The following is a 20,302-nucleotide window of genomic DNA, read 5'->3' as shown; positions in this document are numbered from 1 at the left end:
TTTTTTTTTTTTTTTTTTTTTTTTTTTTTTTTTTTTTTTATCATTGTTTTTAACCACTTTTAAAAATTTTACTTTCTCCAGAAACATATTCTACTATTAAAATTTGGATGTAACCACAAAACAATTCTAAAATTATTGAAAATACACTTTGATTATTATAATCATGTATAACTTGCAAGTTTATAGAAATAATAAAGGAAATTGTGATAACCAATTAGATTTTTACAAGAAATATACTTTTAATTAGCTGTTTAATGTGACCTGAAAAAAACAGGATTTGCAGAAGATCTTGGTGAACAGCTAATGTTAATGTTGAAGAGAAATAAAGATTTATGTTTTGAGTTCATAAAGTCAATTTATATAAATAAAAATATATGTGTATGCATCCATTTCACTTTGCAGCCAGAGCTACACAGTGTGGACACTGAGATTCATGTTCGTAGGATCAAGTCACCACCGTGCTCTATCGTGGTTGCATGTCGGTAGCTGAAGTGTGGGAGATAAGTTGGTTGAAAGTGGTTGATTTAGAAGATTTTTATATCTCAACTTAATTTTACTTCATATACATCATAGCTTGTTGGCTCACTACAGAAAATGTTTATTTCAGAAGTTGTATTTAGAAATTATAGTCAAATCTTTCTTATAATTGGCATAGTTTAATAATAAAAAAGGTTAATCACTTTAGTGAATGGAATATGGTCCGGGTGCGGTCAAAAAAACTCAAATAGTAAATAATTATACTATTATTATTGAGCCGACGTTTCGCCCCACTTTGCAGGGCTTCATCAGGGCTAAAAAGATACAAAATGATACAATAATAAGATACAATGATAAGAATAAAAATACAAAGATAAGATACAATGATAAGAATAAAAATAAGTAACAATGCCAAGAGTAAAAACTTTTTATAAAAATACGTAAAATATAACGTATTTTTATAAAAAGTTTTTACTCTTGGCATTGTTACTTATTTTTATTCTTATCATTGTATCTTATCTTTGTATTTTTATTCTTATCATTGTATCTTATTATTGTATCATTTTGTATCTTTTTAGCCCTGATGAAGCCCTGCAAAGTGGGGCGAAACGTCGGCTCAATAATAATAGTATAATTATTTACTATTTGAGTTTTTTTGACCGCACCCGGACCATATTCTATTCATCTATACACACTCTCAATCAATAATCTTCCAGTTAATCACTTTCATTTATTAGGTTATTTTGTTTTTAGGGGATTAATAAAATAAGATTTATTAATAAATAATTCAAACACTATCCAATTATAGTCTCAAAACTTTTTATTTCTTTTATACGTCCAACGTTTCAGCCAATCCGGCCATCTTCAGGGACAATTTCAATACCACTTTGAAAACATATAATTTAAACCACTCTAAAAACTTCCTTCAGGCTATTCTGCCCAGGTCAAAACATTAATATCTAATTAGTCAATTATCCATTAAAACACAGTCAAATTTATTTATCTGGTTGTGATAAAAGTTTATTAATAGTGTCTGCAGATAAATAAATTTGACTGTGTTTTAATGGATAATTGACTAATTAGATATTAATGTTTTGACCTGGGCAGAATAGCCTGAATGAAGTTTTTAGAGTGGTTTAAATTATATGTTTTCAAAGTGGTATTGAGATTGTCCCTGAAGATGGCCGGATTGGCCGAAACGTTGGACGTATAAAAGAAATAAAAAGTTTTGAGACTATAATTGGATAGTGTTTGAATTATTTATTAAAAAATTACCAGTCTCAAGAAAATATTAAGATTATAAATAAATAAGATTTATTTTATTATACTTTTTTGGTTGGCTCTACAGACCTTGTGAATCTTTGGCCATCCATACCTGCCTATCTTGGGCCATTGCTTTCCAGTTTGTTGTATGCAAACTTATGAAAAATCTTTCGCATTTTTGAGGATTCCGTCTATCCATCTGGTTTTTGGCCTCCCACGTGGGAGGCTCTTGCCAACTATACTGGCATTTATTGCAGTGTAGAGGCATCCTAATGGATTGCTTTGAGATACATGTCCTCTTCATCCTAACTGCCTGGCCTCCATATTATGAGATAGTGATTGATCAGTCTCTGTAAGCAGTTCACTGTTAGTTCTCCTCCTCCATGTGTTAAGACTCTGATTCAGATCGCTCCTGTAATTTTACAGAGGACTTTCCCTTCAAATCTCTTGATTCCGCTTTCTAGGGTACCTGTTAGAGCCCAGGTCTCAGCTGTATAAAATAAGAGTTATTTATACAGCTGCACAAACAATTTCCCTCATTTTTTACTTTTTTGTTTAATAAAGATTAGGTTTTGTATTTTTTTTTCTCAATGATTAAAACTGTCTTAGTGGTGGGCTATCCTCCTATTTTGATATACTGGTATATAAGGAGAAAACCATTGAATACTTATATCACAGAGAGAAATAATTAAAATATTATTTATACTGAAGTATTGTATCTTTATTTAAAACATACCATGTTCGTAAAAATCTTTTTTAATATAAAGACTTCAAACTGAAAACATTCTGTGTAAATTTAGTTTTTTTAAATTTATTGGTCCTTTCAGTATTTTACACAAATTTCAGATATCATTCAGTTAATTAGATGTGCTTAGACATGTACTAAGAATTTGTATTAAAGAGATGTGTATGATCCCAAATTAATGTGGGTAAAACCACATAACAATATTAATATTCAAATAAAATCATATTTTATTTAATCCTTATTATGTACACTCATGATTGCTGTGTGTAGTTTTTAAACATATTGGGTACTAGGAAGTGATATTCCCTTATATCTATGTCATGATTTTGGTTTTACAATTTGTATAAAAAAAATAAAGCTAAACCTATAGCAGTGTTAAGCGTTTGATATATTATCATGGATACACTCATTATCTTTATTTTGCAATAAAAATAATTTCCCCTTAATTACAGTGGAAATAATTCTTTATTTCCAGACATATTATCTCATCTATAAGTAAAAAGTTATATTACTGCCAATTCGAAAAATCTTGTAAAAAGTTATCAGAAAACTGTAGTTAGGAGTCCTACCAAGTGTGTTAAATGAAACAGAATTGCTTTGATAGATGAAAGGCGCACTCCAAAATAGTTCCCTCTACGAAACTTTACAAATCAATTTTTTAACGTAAAAAACTTCTTCCTGAACAATTCTAACGGGTGATAACAATAAAGATAGCCAATAATCAGTCAGTCATCAGTCAATAATCCTTAACGAAAGCTTTTATATGCCAAAACTGAATTTATATTTATTTGATTAAAGGTAAGATTTATTTTACTTATCCTTGAAAAATTTCAAGAAAGTTTTTTAGGATCTTTTTTAGGGAGCTCTTCAAATATTTTAATAAAAACTAAAATTAATATTTGTTGATCACAAGAAACCTTTGAACATGATTTCATTTTAGTTAAATATTTTTTTTCTATTGTCCATTTTACAATTCACATTCACCTTATGATGCATTATAAGGATAGATTCTATTTAGAAGATTTAATTTTGTATTGCAATTGTTGATGTCTGCAGGCGCACTCTTGAATTAACTATTAATGGACAAAACCACTCTCTATGGGGATATAATTGGAATCATTCTCATAATACAATAATCTAGCTCATTTTATTTTCATTTAAAACTCAAGACTCATGAATCAGCATTTTCTTTAAATATTAAAACTCACCTGATTATTAATTGTTCCAATTCAAAAGAAATATTGAAAAAATGTATGTTTATTCAAAATAAGTAGAATATTTCATCAGTTTTTGAAGAATTGAGGTTACAGTATTGTTATTACATTATGATAGTAACATATTTCTTTTTCAATAGTTGCATTCTGTGTTAACTCACTGTGATATGAATAGTCAGCTGGCTAATCATCATTACATAGTCCAACAAGTGTCGATATGATGCTCCTATGAAAGCAGTAGTTAATGTTGAAAACAGGGTCCGATAAAGTGTACAGCTCATGAGACTAATAGGTGAGCAGAAGACAATCTATCAGTTCTTGTTTATGAAAATGTAGTTGTAATATAATTTAAAAACTGACCTTCTCCCTACTTTAATTGTGTTGTTATGGAATACATTCATATGTATCATGTGTTTATTATCTTTAATATTGCATTTAAATTGCCTAACACCTCCATGGTTGGTTACAAATTTTGTTGATTGATTTCATCTTACACTGAAAGTTGAGATTAATTCCTTAAAACACCAATAAAAAAAAAATGGTAAAATTGTTAATTGAAGTGTGATGGAAGTAAGAAAACAATGGTTGAAGACATGAGTGGATGGAGGTGCTTTGTAATGTTTAAGGAAAAATATGGATTTTTGTTAAAATACTTCAAATACTCCTCTTAAGATAGGCTCTTGTTTAGTTTCTCTAAACCTTATATTGCGGTAGTTTTCAGAGATTAAAACTTAATTTAGAAATATGAATTAAAATCATTAAATTCAATTTTTCTTGGATTCATGTTTCTAACATGACACCTTCATCATATAATTTCTTCCATTCTGTTGTATAATTTTAGTAACTTGGAACAGCCAATAGTTTTTAAAACTTCTTAATTTGTTGGTTTACTCTGTAAAGTATTGAATGTGATTAATATAACATGAAACACATTAGGCCAATTCTATTTTTCATAATCTCTGCTTTGAAAGATGAGTGAAACAGAAGCAATGATCTATTTTTTTTTTTTTAAGTGCTCTACATTCAGGTAGTCATTAGTATTATTATTAATTATTAAACAAATAAGGGGGATCCAAGCGTGTTGAGTGATCACCTCAGTATTCTCGTATTAGAAGAGAAGCTGGTTCAAATCTATGGGAGTTTCTTTTATTGTAGACCCTATGAATTTTTCTTGTTCTTCTTGCCCCTGGCAACATGTTAGTTACTGTAGGACAGCCCTCTCCTCTTGCCTTAGTTGGAGCAAAAAATGATGTTAAGTCAAATATACAAGTTTGTTTAATAAAGATTATTTGATTTAGTGTATATATTATTAATTTTAAATAATTATTAAATGAAAGTAGATAAACTTTTTTTTTTTAGTGTTAGATTAATATCTCAAAATTACTCTGTTTGATATCCTGTTTGTCCTTAGAGTCATTTTTGTTTTATATTGATGATTATTTAAGTTTGCTTTGATATTTCTTTATATTGTAGAGTCTTTCGTAAATATGATGTCTCAGCAAGTTATGATCTCTGTACTCCTTACTATCTAGTAATAATAGTTTTAAGATGACCGAACCTCTCCAATGAAATTTACTTACTTAATGTGAAACAAAGCTAGAAAAAGGTATTTTTTTCGAGCTTTATGATATGAAACAAGGAATTAACTATAGTGATGTAAAACTTTTCAACTGCAATCGATAAATTAATTATACACAAAATAGATTCTGTATGTCAAGAAAATAGGAAGACATTATCTATTTCGGGTGAGACATGGAAATTTTGGCCTTACAAACATTTTTGAGAGCTATGAAGTTTTGTTTAGCTTAGTACGCTCATTACCTGTATAATTTTTAGTTTTTGATTGACTTCTCGTCGATTATGCATATTTTTAATGATGAGTTTTATTGTAACTTCTTTAGAAACTTGAAAATATTTTTTTTAATTGCAAAAGAATCACCTTTATGTGTAATTAAAAAATAATGATTAATAAATTTATAAATTTATAAAATAGTGAATAAATTATTTATTTTCAAAGTTTTACTGATACCTTTTTTCTAATTTATTTTAGATTTTTTACAACGTATAAAATAAAATATTTAAAGATTATCTGAGGGTAATAAGTTTACTCATTTGAAAATTAAAATAGGCAATGTAGGATATATTCCTCTTATATGAATAAGATTTTAATCATATAAGTAATGAATGATTTTTATTTGTAATGCTACTTAAGTCATTCATTATTTTTTACTGAATGAATTTTCAAGTCAAATGACCCAAGTCTGGTTCTTTCCATGAACTTTTAACTACTAATCATCTCTCTGGATCAAATTCCAGTGGGAAAATATTAAAATTTATATGGAATATGTTAGTATTTATGTTTTTTGTAATTTTTTAAAAATATCGACAACTAATTTTGCACGATCTTATTATTTTACTGTAAAACCACATTGAAACATCTTCCTTTTTTTTTTTTTTCTATTTTTATATGAATAGGACTTATAATAAAAATGTATAAAAAAATATAATAAATGATTATTACTCGATTAGCATTTTTATTACTTACTTTTTACAAAACATATTGCGATCAACTATAATTAATGGTCTGGATATTGCTGCTACTATATTTAGTATCAGGAGATATTCTTTAAGGTTGCATTCAGTGAAGAGTGAACACAAGTTTTACTTATAGTTTGTTTTCTTTTCATCGTCCACGTTCCTAACCAACTTCTCCTTATAAACTATATTTATTTAGATTATCATATATTAACAAATTGAACTTGCTCTTGGATCATTTGAATGTTTAAAAAAATACCTATTTTCAAGTATAAGATATTAGGTTATTAAAATGCTAAGTATATGTTATGCTTTCTGTTTTATGTTATAGTTTGATATTTATCTTGTTGTGATAGACAAATAGATATTTGTTGTATAATTGGCTGATTCCTTTACATTAAAAATATATTCCCTCCTTACTACAAGTTCATTCTTTCCACACTCTGTTTCACACCTTGTATACATTATAACCTCTTGTGAGATTGGAAATAAATTAAATAAACGAGTAGGTTGGTCGATAATAATAGGCTAAATTAAACATTATTGGCTGCAAACATGTAAAAAAATGTATTCAATGACATTAGTGGATTTCAATAAAACTTTATTTGGGAAAAAGTATCCATTCAACTCTCAGATGATTGAAACTAACAAAAACATCATTTTAGCAATAGTTCTTGGCTTTCCTATGTATTTTAAAATAATTGTTGTTTATTAAATTTAACATTATTTATCACATTATCATAGCCAGAGTGGAAAGGTTGACATTTGTTACTGGGGTTCACTACAAAATAATAGTCAACACCTACAGACCAAGATCATACTGGTCCACTGAAAATTCTGAGTTTCCTTTTAAAATTTGTTTCTTAAGATACTTCCCTACAACATTTTGTTTTATTCACAACTATTGGTATATGACAGATTTATTTAATTGTTTGTTAATGCCTTACAAAAGATTTACAAAACATCTGAATTTTTTCGTTGGCGATTTTTTCCTCTTCACTTTTCTGGATGTTCATTCCTTCTAATTATCATTTTTTATCCAACTTATTCTTGTCATATGTTCTTATTTTTAAATATTCATAATTTGTTAAATTCCAGTAATGATAAAGTTGAATTTATTATTCTGTTGTAACTGACCTAAATGTGGAATATTTGAAATGTAATAAAAAAAAAAATCTATATTTTATCAGTGTTATGTTAGTACTCATCAATTGTCTTTAAGTAGCAAACTCATTTTATTTTATCTACGAGTAGCTTGCTGTTCACCTATATAAGTACATTAATTTTTTGTTATGGGTTTCAATACTTCACTTAGCACATACAAAGTTTTCCCATATATTTTATGTTTTTTTTTCTAAGCTGTTTGTTGAATGTTGAAATTTAATTAGTTACATTTTATGAAATGAAAAATTTATATATTCTGATCTGCTTGTACTATCAGATTTAGGCTAATATTCTTTTAATGGTATTTAAGTAATCTCTTAAATCTCTTTTGAATCAATTTAAAAGTTTATATTAAGGTAAATAAATAAGTGCAAATAGTTTAATATTTAAAAAAAAAAAAGAAAGAAGAAAATATAATTGACATTTCAATGACCCACTGAATAAGATATTTATTTTTTTTTTAAATACTTTTGGAAAATTTTGTATTTTTAGCCTACTTAATTAATTTAATTATTGTGGCAGCTTGAACAGGATAATTTATTATTTATAGAAATTTTGATGTAATTTGTCTGGAATTGTTTGTCAGACTTAAGAATTATTGGTTTCAAGTGGTGTTTATAGATAGCGTTGCAAACCACTTGAAAGCGCTAGCGCCTCTTGTGGAATAATACTGAACTGCTATAGGGGTTAAATGAATTTTAAAAGCACCATTTAAAAATCAAAATGAAAAATTACGATTTACATTCCATAGAATTTGGCTTGGAGAATATATTGGATATTTTTATATTTAAATGAATAAATAATGCGAATATATAATTTTTAAAAATTAAATATGAATTTACGGTTTTATAATATAATATAATGGTGAGTTTCCTAACTTGTGGGGAATTAGCTTATATTTAGTTTCTGTATAGGTAACGTAAGTTTTCATCATTTTTTACATTATAAATATGCATTTAAATACAGAGTTAATTTTTAAAATTAAAATTTTTTTCACATTTAGAATGTATATTCTATGTGAAAAAAACCAAAATATAATAGTATTTTATGCACTTTAATATTTTCTAATTTCAATAATTTTTATTGTAAAATACTCAAGTTTAATATATACCACCATTAGATCATAGAAATCATTTTTAAGAGTTACTTAGATCTTCATCTATTGTGTATTAAGGCGTGAATATTTGGTTTTTAGTTTGTCAGTCTTAGTTCAGGTATAATTATGAATGGAGTCTGCAGTAATATTTTAAAATTATTAAAAATAATTTTATAATTAATAAAAATTAATTTTAATAGTTAAATAATTAAGAATGCAGAAATATTTTTTAAATTATTTCTTTTTATTATTTAATTATTCTTTTATATCTTTGATTTTGAAGTGTAAACAAGAACCATGTGACGGACATAATACCTATTGCCACTTATCATTAATACTTAAATCTGCTATCATTAATCCAATTTTAATGACATTTTCAGGAATTTTGTTGGTTTCTGTGAGTGTCCTATATCTTAATTTATTTCAGATTTCTGTAGTCCGTTATTTTTTATCGGGTTTATTTTTACACTTTTCTAAAGTTAATGATAATTCATTACTTGATTGGATGAAGGTATTACAATAAGAACATACGGATTCAAGAAAAACTGAAAAATGATTATTTTATACCTATTTTAGATTGGAAAGTTCATTCAATTCATTTCAACTTCTGAAAACTACCCAAATATAAGTTTTGGAAAAATTGAACTAGCTGCTATGTAGAAAGTAGTATCTAACATATTCTTTAAAGTAAAAATTCCTGTTTTTCTAAAAAAAAAGTCAAATGAAACCTTCGTCATGTTTACAACTTATTTCTAGGTATAAAAAATGAACACAGAAAATGGAAATATATATATATTTTAAATTAATATCTTCTACTGAAAGAGTTTATTAGAAACTAATATGAAAATGATGAATGTAGTGATGTAGTGTAATGTGATATAGGGTTAATGTTGTAACCATGTGTTAATTTTGATAATTTGTTTCTAGTAACCTGAAGATGGAGGATAACCCCTAAATGTTGTTATCTTTGTAAAAACTAATATAATTTAAACAAGGAAGGTTATTACTCATTCACCATTTTCATATTATCAAATAGATTTATTTGCGTGTAAATATGCTAATAATGTGGGTGTTAAGAAGGTAAAGAACAGAAATATTCTGATATGGATCAATGGAAGATAGGATACCATGGGGTTGTTATAATTGAAATAGTGTTAAATAGATGTAGACTCGAAGATTGCTAAAACACAATGACGGTCATTGGTTATGACTTAGGCAAGGCGTCTTTAACAAAGCGCACTTTAAGCTTTCGGCTCCCTCCCAGATTAGGGAATTAATTTTCCTTTCTAACTTTGAGTTCCGACAGAAATAAGCATAAAACTATAAATCATTGTAGTTCAAATCATTATTTTATTAACATTTGAAAAGTAAAAAGCATTTATTAAAAAGTATATTATTCATTCACTAGAAGTTTATCATAGGGATAAGGAGCTTTTTACATTTCGGGGAGGGGGGCAAAGAGTAAAGATAGCACTGATTATAGTGGTTCATAATTTTCAATTATTTATGTATACATTTTCAACTTTTATATATTATTTTAAAATAAATATATATACATTTTCCTTAATGATCTAGGTTTATTTTCTGCTTGCTTTTAGGTTTGTAAAAAAAAAAAGCTTGATAATAAAATTAATTTAAGGAATTTCAATTTGAACCTTAATAGAGCTCTTATAATATAATTATAATGACTAATAATTCACTTACGAATTACGAATAAATCGAGGTATAGTTTTTTTTAAATTAACATTTTGTTACAAAAAACGAGAAAAAAAAATGATGAATTTATATTTGTAAATATCATGAAAATTAATATTCTTAGAACAATAAACTTCTTTAAGGACATTTAATGAAACTCAATTTGAGCCCTAAATAGGATATAAAAATAGGAGCTCTTTATGATGAATAATTTAAGAGATAGAGTTTTTCCGAAACCACTATTTTGTTTCCAAAAAACAAAACAAAAATCGTTTTATGGATTTATTTCAACAAATACCATGAAAATTATTATTCTTAATACAATAAACTACTTTATAGTGCATTAAGGAATTTGAAATTGAACCAGAATGGAATTATTTATGTTCAATATTTTCCAAGATATATTTTTTCAAATACCAATGTTTTTTCCCAAGTAACGAAAAACCAACAATTTGGGAATCCTTTGTGGTAAATATCATCATTTATTGTGGTTCCACTATAAATTTTCAAATAGAAAAATTCACTGCACTACACCTGTACAACGACGGTGGGTAAAAATAGGTTTATTATAAATCGAGTATGATATACTATATTACATGTATAGTATAAATGTTATATAAAAATGTTTGTTTAATTAATACTTTTTTTTAAATATTTATTTATTGCTATTTACAACTGTACATTATAATACATTTAGTAAATCTGATCTAAGTTAAATTGGAGTGCACTCTAAAATTAATACTTTAAAAATAAAACATTTACATGCTCAAGTTACTGGTTATACTTAAGGTATTATCGGCTATAAAATTAAAATATATAGCAGCCATTTTAAAGATAATTGCTTTACTAGTCCTACTTATCCTCGGGGGGAGTACGCATTTAGAATCCATTTAAAGAAATTAGTTTGTAAGAACTTCCAGGTTGCTATTTTACTGGACTATACTTTTTCGTTAATTATCTTTATTCATTTCGTAGTACAAGGCTAAGAAGCATTATTTTTGTTCAAACGTTGGCTTGTTTTTGATTTTTATAAAAAAGCAAAATGAGTTTGAATCGCTCTGCTTCGAAACTGATAACTATTCTGAGGTAGCTAGTTATGAAGAGTTACTACAAGATTGGATAAAAATTGTCCCCATGGAGGCTATTAGCAGAGAGGTTGGGAGAGGAGGAGAGAAAGAAAGACAAGGCACTAGGTACTGTTTAAAGATCCATTAACGATTAGTGGCTGTGTGGTCCGAGCATCAACTCATACACGCTCTTCTTGCCCCTCTTTAAGGTCTCCTTCCTCTCGAGCTCTTTCTGCTTTCCAGCTCGTTTCACGGTTAAATCTTTCCTGGAAACACCTTGACCTCTTTAATTAACGACGCAACGAGGTTAATCTCACGATCTACATATGACTTTTACTCCTATTTGAATATTAATTTATACATTAAACATTTTTAATCTTGCAATATGAAAAATGCATAGATCACTAGCGAAGCATATTCTTTTCAGTTTCGAAAGATTACTCGAAACTCTGTATGCAGATTTTTATGCATTGAAAAGTCCTAAAACTTGCAATAAAAAACAGAATATTGAGCAGAACTGATGAGTTTCAGATGAAATAATCCAGACATTGATGGTGAATGTGTTTCGAAAAAACATAAAGTAAAATCATTTAGGTGATTTATATTCTTTTCCAACATTGTTGAAAATTGGTCAAAACAATACAGATTATAACGTGAAAACACAAATTGTGATTTGCATAACTCCATCACAAAGGTTGTATTCCTCTCTGGTTAGTGCTTAGAAAATTTATGTATAGTAGTCTGATTGTTTCATCAATGCTTGAATATGGCGACCAAAGGCGAGATACCCAAAAGGGATGTCCTATGGACAGGATGAAATATTGGTTGAAATTCATTCCCAAGTTTATGATATTGTCCCCAATAGTTCCCAAATATTGCCAATATCCCAACTAACACACACAAACCTCCAAAACCATGTTGTTGGATTACGGAATATAAAATGTACTGTAGTTTATTTCATTGTTTGTTATTTTTGTCGAAAATAAGACAAAAAGAAAAAATCCCATCCCTTATGGACTTCTTACAAGAGTTCAAAACCATTTCATTAGCACCCTTGTTATTCCTTCCAATATTTTTTTGATTTTATGAACTATTAGCTGAAAATATTATATTAAAACAGCTATAATGATAAACTAATAATTCTGCCTTGTGGCTAAGATAAATAGCACCTTAGCGACATTGGAACGAATGCTTTAAGTTAATTATACCCGCTGCTCCTGGAAGAGGGTGACTATAGATAGGCTGTCCTTTGTGACCGGCTATTGGAGTAGGTACTAAGGATGATACTAACCCTGTCTTGCTCAAATTTACTGCTCTTCAGCTCACACTTGCTGCTCCTCAGCTCAAATTTAAAACAATAAAAAAATTTATATCTAAGTCCTTCCTTTGTCAATCTCATTGGCCTAACTCTTCGACGGAGGAAAAGTGCTCAAACAATTCCAGAACTCGATTAATCTCCTAATAACTATTTGTAGATATAATTATGTTAAACATTTTACATGATTACCATAAATTATATCGACTGATTGAATCCGAAATTTAGTCCTGGAATTATTATGTTTAATTTTATTAGAGGTCATATAGTACTTACGTTTTGTTTTAGCAGACGTTTATTTGAAGCGTTGTTTATCAGTAAATAGTAAATTCTTGGAAGAACTGTACTTTTTTTTTTAACCCTCTACCTTGTTATATCTTATATGACAGAGAGAGCTTATCCTAGAGGTAATTAGCCTATTCTAAACAAAGTGGGAGAGTCGAGTATTTATTCTGTGGGTCCGATACGAAATAAAATTCAATCCGCTTAGGCCGATATTTAACCGGCGCCGCTGCATACATGAGGTAAATCTGACACCACAACTCCCTGATTTGAAATTTGATCTTAGAATTCTCATAAGGAGAAATTGTGTATGTTGCCATGAATACGATATTTAATTATCAATGGTTCATTCATGAATTAGGATTGTATCCATGGCAATTTTAGCTATTAGTTTTTAACTATAGCTAATTTTTGCCCATCTATGGTTGGCATTTGATTAAAGGATCTCTAAAATCGTTCGTTTGCTGAAATTATTTATTTATTTTTTTATATATTTTAAGATCTGTCATTGTTACTGTTCACCTGAATCCATTGGAACAGAAAATCGGTAGAGGAATCGGAAGGAGAGAACTAAACGATGATAAAAGAAGTGAGAAATACAAACAATCGTAATGTTTCTTCTGGCCATCGATACAATGGGATTTGCTCTAGTGCACCGCTGCATTTCGACCTCTTTTCTTCTCGTCACGTTATTTAAGAAGTTTATCGCCAGGGGAAGAAGAAAGTTGCTCTTCAATAAAAGAAAAAAAAAGTTTTACGAATTGTTTGGGTGAAAGGCCCCAGCCTACTTTAGAGTTTCCTCTTCTCTAATGACTGTACAAATTTTCACCAATCGTTTTCCTTCCCGATCATGATTCTGTCTTTGAGTAGGCTTCGTACTTTTTCACTGTCTGGCTCAACTGCTGATAAGTTTTTAGCTGTTATTTTCTTCTTAGTTTTATTCATGTCTACGTCATTAAATGATTTATTTCCTATATTAAAGAATTTATTTTAATTTGCAAAATTACTAATGGATTTTTCGATTTATTTCCAGAGAATTGTATCGTATGATTATCAGAAATGAAAGGTCAAACAGTGTTTCATTTAAATTTATTGGATTATCAAGGTACCGGTGATAAGTTGTTTGGATGCGGAGAAGTTGTCTTTTCAGGTAGTAAGGTAATAGCGAAGCCCATCCAATGGGGACTTTTTTAATTAAGGTTGTAACGGCAGTGGCGCCGAGGCTTTTTGTAAATATACTATTGCAGTTCTGACAACGTCCATCTATCTTCTCCACTCAAGCCGTGAGTTAATGTGGTATCAACTGCTATACAAGAGTACAATAATAATAATGGTTAAAAGCTGGAAAGCTATTCTCCGAGACAGATGGATTTGTGGTTGCTATACAAGATCAAGTGATGACCACGAGATCATATAGGAAGCATATGTTAAAAGACGCAACAACACCAGACAAGTGTCGATTATGCTGAGTAACGCTCGAATCAATCCAACATATCACTGGTTGATGTGGAGTGCTGGCTGGTACTGAATATCTGCAGAGGCACAACAATGTGGCCAAAATTTTGCATCAGGCTCTGGCTGTGAAGTACAACCTAATTGAAGATAAGAGCCCTTATTACAAGTACCACCCAAATAAACTCCTCCAAAAAGGTTCTCTCAGGCTATATTGGGATGAATCAATAATTACGAACCATACAGTATGCAATAATAAGCCAGACATCCTCCTTATAGACCTAAGAAAAAAGAAAGCAGAACTTATTGATGTTGGGATCCCCAATGATAACAATATAAGCTCCACTGTGGGAGAAAAAGTGAAAAAATACCAGGAATTGGCGATAGAATTGAAAGAAATATATAAATTGGAAGGTGTTACCACTACTCCATTCATAATATCAACGAATGGTCTCATCCAAAATCAACAGTGGGAGGCATGAATGGTTTGGGGGTGCCTATGGACATGCTAAGAGAGGCTCGACAGTCAGTTCTCTTAGACACTGCACGTGTAGTGCGAACATTTTTAAATATTTGAAAAAAATAAATCTTCTAGGACTTCTAGGTCTCCCATCTCAGATACTCAACCTGCAATAGCGAGAACAGCCGACCATAATAATAATAATGTGAGCCACTAAAACCTCTGAAGGGTCAGGTTTCAGTACTATAGTACTGCAAGGAAGTACTATTTTTAGAACAACGATTATACAAGGAGATGAATTTTTCAAGATCATGCTGTTTATAGGGCTGAGTGGACGCTTGGACCCTGTTTCATAATAGAAGCTAATATTAGTTCATAAATACAGGTATAAAAAGTTCAATGCATGTATGAAGAAAGTATCAGGGTTTATACTTTCTGTTACTTGATAGAAACATCTATTAGTGTATTATAGAAATTAAAAAGAAAAAAAAATACTAATCAGCATAGCACAAGTCAACGAAATCGTACCAAGTACAAACTAAAAGACTAATAGTATTAATTTGTAGTTTATTATGAAACGGGATCCAGGAGAGTTTCGCCTACATGGTTGACTCACGGCTACAGTAACAGAATACTACATACAACAATATAGGAAATATAAATAATTTTTAGTAAATAAAAATTAATTCATTCAAAAAAGTTATGGACGGAGTAATAACCTTGAAATACAATATCTTATACAAAAAATGCAAATTTGATTTTAAAACTAGAGATTTTAAAAGTGACTTACTTGATAAACTTAGCATAAATTACTTCATTCTTTTTTGCTTCATGGCGTAAAATTTTGCAGGTCATCAACTCCATTTATTTCTTATTTATATATGTTATTATTAAAATTTTTTTTCACGTATTGTAGTCAATAATGACCCCTTTTTTACGATATTTACGGTTGGGAGAGCCAAAGGGCTTAACCTTCTTTTTTATATTTTTTACGTAACTAAAAATATCCTTTCATTCCACATAGGCTACCATCTATCTTTAATTTCCTTTTTGAGGGTTTGCTCATTTCTAATGGAACTAAAACTGCTTTACTCCTTCAAGGTAACGCAAGTGCTTCTGTTGCAGATCTTATTCCTACAATTCCCACGTTCCTCGGAACCCATGTAAATGCAATTGACATACCCAGATTTCGTAGAGAGATTGAGTGGAAATGGATGGTTCAGTAACTTTAAAATATTTTTTGTCAATTTTGAAAGGGTTGGTTGAGGTTGATATTCCAGGAGTTAATTGAAAAACTTCAGGTTAATACTAGCAGCATCTGCTTAACATAAATTTTGTGATAAATTTAGGCCTCTACTTTGAAGAACCTTATGTTAGGAAATATCCTCCTTACTGGAGGTGCTTGACACAGCTGAGTTTTGAGACGGTACTCAACGAATACACTTGTTGAGTATGAATTTGTGTTTTAATTACTTAATTGGTTTAATCAACCGATTCTATCAATATACTTGCGTATATTTTTCTCAAATTATTGGTCTGATTCGTTGGAGTGGAGCAGAATAGCGCCCAATATTAGACGGTTAGCGGTATTGGTTTCTAGCTATTATACCCGCCCCTACTTATGTTATTCATTGTTTTGAACAACGTCCCGAACCAGTCGAGATTTCTATTCGAAGGAACAAAGGACACGGCCGGTGTTGCTGAAAGATTCGGTAGTCAATTATATTCCCCTGTTGGTGGAGTTAAATCGAGCATGGCCTATTGGAGTGGTGCATTCATCTTCCTCCTTCCTGGTGAGCATTCTTCTGCGGGGGCACCGTTCGAGTATTGCCGTCAGTTCGGGAGTTCTCTTGGGACTTTGTCAGGTCTGATTTCCAGGAGATTATTTTAAAAGTCTCCGGCCACGGTACAGGCTTGGGAGATTAATGTATATAGTGTAATAATCAGCTTGTAAAACTGTATCTGTTTACGCAACACTGACTTAATTACCCAATTTTAATCTATATAGATTTAATTAGCTGTGGTAAAGTATTATTGTATCGACCAGCTCTTCAAACTACTGCTGTTAATTAAAATTGTTTGCTTCAGTTGTTGACTGTTATTGTTAGTTCTCAGCGCTGAAGGAAGTACCAGTGCTATGTGATTACACCTTTGTGTTTTCAGAGGTGAAACCTTTATTTAATTCAGGACCAGTGAACCAGATAAACACGCTAATCATATTTGATTCGTGCCAACTTACCGCTTCACCATTAAACCACCAATTTAAAAAGTCAGAGCTGATATCTTGGCGGAATCCAGGATGTTTATACTATATTAAAATTTAACAAGTTATTTCCTGTTTACTTAAATGAAAAAGGTAGTTTGCAAATATATTAATTTTTCCACTTTTTTTCGCAGTTCACTCAAATTCGGTTACTAACTTCCATTATCTTGATACCCAATGATAGAACACTATTTGTTTTATAAAAACAAAATAAATGTTTAATTGTTTATCATGGTTTAACTTTTACCCACAGTAGTTTACTTAATCACATCTTTGCTATACTTCTTCATTCCTCGGACTTTAAGATTTAAAATAAATCTTTATTTGAGAGAAATTTGAAAATGAAATAAAATTCTTCAATTAACTGTTTTAAATTAATTTAATTAGGTTTATTGTTAATAAAAAATATTAATTAACGTCTAAATACAATTAAACAATTATAATAAAGCATTTAACAGTATATATATTTTTTCGGTTGGCTCTTCATACGTTGTAGATTTCAGGGCGCCAGAAAATTTAACAGTGATAACACTTCATATTTCTAAATATTTAAAAAACTATATCTAAAAGAAGAATTAAATTTTCTAATTTAAAAGCAATTTTCCCCGAAAAAGCAGCGGAAGACTGTTTTTTTTTCTGTATTTTACCTTATTCAAGGCGTTCAATTCCATAAGAAACCATGTTTATTTTCTATTTTTGCTTAGTTATTATTGTTTTAGTGCTAGATCATAAGGAGGTAAATTACAGAAAGAAAATAAAAATAATTTCTCCCCAAAATAGTTAAATACGAGTATATTATTCTAATTCTGGAAAATATTATTTCACCTTATTATAAATTAGTATCAAAACTGTTAATTTACAAAAAAAGAAAATGCTCTTGGCTGGTTTTGTTATTCTTCGCCTCATTTGTAGTCGAGGGTCAGTTTTGGCTGTAACAAACACTTGTGAATGATTAACGTTACGTATTAATAAGCTACGTTTCTAAGTATAGGCTTAATAGTTTTTAGAAGAAGTTTTATTGCCGATATCAACAGCGGTCCGGGAACTACGCCAAAAAGCATAGGCCATCATAAATGCTCTTAAATCATATCCAAAACTGATTAATTCCCAACTAAAATATCTTTCTATATCGAGTAACGTCCCCCCTCGAAGAAATCTTGATATTACCTTCTCAGTTCAAGATTCTCAGTTAATTGATGATACAATCTTTGTCATTATCTTAAACTTTAATTTGAACAAATTGGTAAACATTTGATATGAATCGGAAAAAAATATTGGATTACAAGAATATTTTATTTACTAAAAGTAAGGACATTTCTGTATTTTTTATAAATGATATAACATTAACGTTACTATTATTTATATATTTTAATTAGGACTTTCAAAAATTAAAAAAAAAAAATCACGAAATCTCTCATTTTAATGGAATTGATTTTTAAAAAATGTTCTCTATATTTGAGGCATTCATTCGTTCGTAGAATATGGTACCTACCATAGATTTCTTCAATATCCCACTAACACCTGTTGGGCAGATTCGGTACTTAGGGCTCCATCACGCCAAGAGACTTACTTGGAATTCCCATATTACACTGAAACTACAAGAAATTGCTCGTAGATTTGGATTACTACACCTACTTCACAGACGCTCTAAACTACCCATTTACTTTGCCAAAAGGCAATCCAAGGTATCCTTAACACCCAGCTATACATATAGCATACCTCCTATATGTACGTACCAAATACCCACTAAAATCATTACAGGAGGGTATGGAAAAAAAAAAAAAATCCCATTTACTAAAAATAACTGTCATACACTATGATACTCAAATCTATAGGAACAAACGGAATTGAGCTTTGAGGTTCCACCAAACCATCAAATTCCTCCCATATCCAATCCTTACAATCCAAAATCCTCTGTGTAGTTCTGAATGCTCCTTACTACGTCACAAATAAACTCATCCATAATGACCTCTATATCCCGTTCGTTGCAGATTTGGCCCGAAATAGATATACCTCCTTTCATTCCAAAATTCATACCCACCCAAACCCTTTAGTTCTTAATCTTTTATCCTTAACAATCTCTGATAGTCTTCCGAGGCGTATTAAAAGATGATCGCCACGGGGTCTTCTTATTTTAAGGAGTAAATAAAGTATCAATCAGTGTGTTCTGAAACATTTAATCACATTTACTTATTGTATTTTTTTTTTATTGTAAATTTCAGTAAATAAATAAAATAACTGAGAAGAAAAGGTTTTTCGTTCCTCCATTTGGGAGGTTCCCTCGCAGTCGGTAGACGGCCATTAAATGAAGGAAACTATACAGCGGTGGGTGGACATTGGGTATAAGGCAATGAAAGGGAACTAATAAAAAAATATTAATTTTTTTGCGAGAGAGAAGTATACTAAAGAGACCCCAGGAGGCCACCCTAGACGTCTTACGGACATTTCATCCTAATCTGGGAGAGGGCTGGGGTAAAAAATCATCTCCTCGGTACCAAATTACAGAAAATAATTTTGTAGCCGTCAGATGGAGCCGCCCTGTCAGCACACCTTTGTCACCAGGCCTCTGATGTCGCCGGCACCACGGGATCCATCATCTCTGCGCTCCATTCCACCGCCGTCTTTATCATTTTCCATTCCCTTTCTTATTTTGACAGATTGGTCCATGTCTGACAATAATGCCCCTAAACATTTATTTATATGCTTTCAATAGATTGTTATGTATTGATAGATCAATTCCACAATTGTTAGTATTTTAGTGTAGGAAATACAAGTATATTTTGTCCTCTTCATTGGCCAACACGAGAATTCTTGTCACTGAGGGATCCATGTATACCAAAATAACGGAATGTATTGATCTTTGCTGCGTGGTTCCGTTTTGTGTAGAACAGCGGCCGCCAAACGTTTTGACCTCAGGGACTAGTAAATTCATAATTTAAATCCCGCGGACCACTAGTTGGATTTTTTAGTTGATAAAATGAAACTATTAATTGTAACCAAATCATGAAAGCTTTATTAATAAACCATAATAAACTAAACAAAAAAAATGTAAAATCAAAACAATTAAAAAATGTTTTAAATAAGGTGTATATAGTTGACCGTAAATTACTGATTGGAGAAGATGGTCGGGGGGTGCGGTCAGCAAAGAAACAACATAACTACATAAATAAACAAAAAAATATTTATTTATGCCGACGTTTCGACCTGATTTTCAGGTCTTCATCAGAGCTATAAAAACAAAAAGACAACAACCATCATTTAGAGAGGGGAAAAA

At 30.1% G+C, this 20,302-nt stretch overlaps 1 protein-coding gene across 1 annotated transcript in view; it reads left to right on the top strand.

The window, feature by feature from the left end:
* LOC106680246 (protein rhomboid) overlaps positions 1-20,302 on the top strand; it is a 296,075-nt gene that overhangs the window by 93,871 nt on the left and 181,902 nt on the right. The gene's annotated exons all lie outside the window — the stretch shown is intronic.

Source organism: Halyomorpha halys, unplaced genomic scaffold (assembly GCF_000696795.3).
Source record: "Halyomorpha halys isolate HHAL.00 unplaced genomic scaffold, Hhal_1.1 Scaffold251.1, whole genome shotgun sequence".
Classification (NCBI taxonomy): Eukaryota; Metazoa; Arthropoda; class Insecta; order Hemiptera; family Pentatomidae; genus Halyomorpha; species Halyomorpha halys.
Note: the sequence above shows the minus strand (reverse complement) of the source record. Positions and strands in the feature narration are given on the sequence as shown.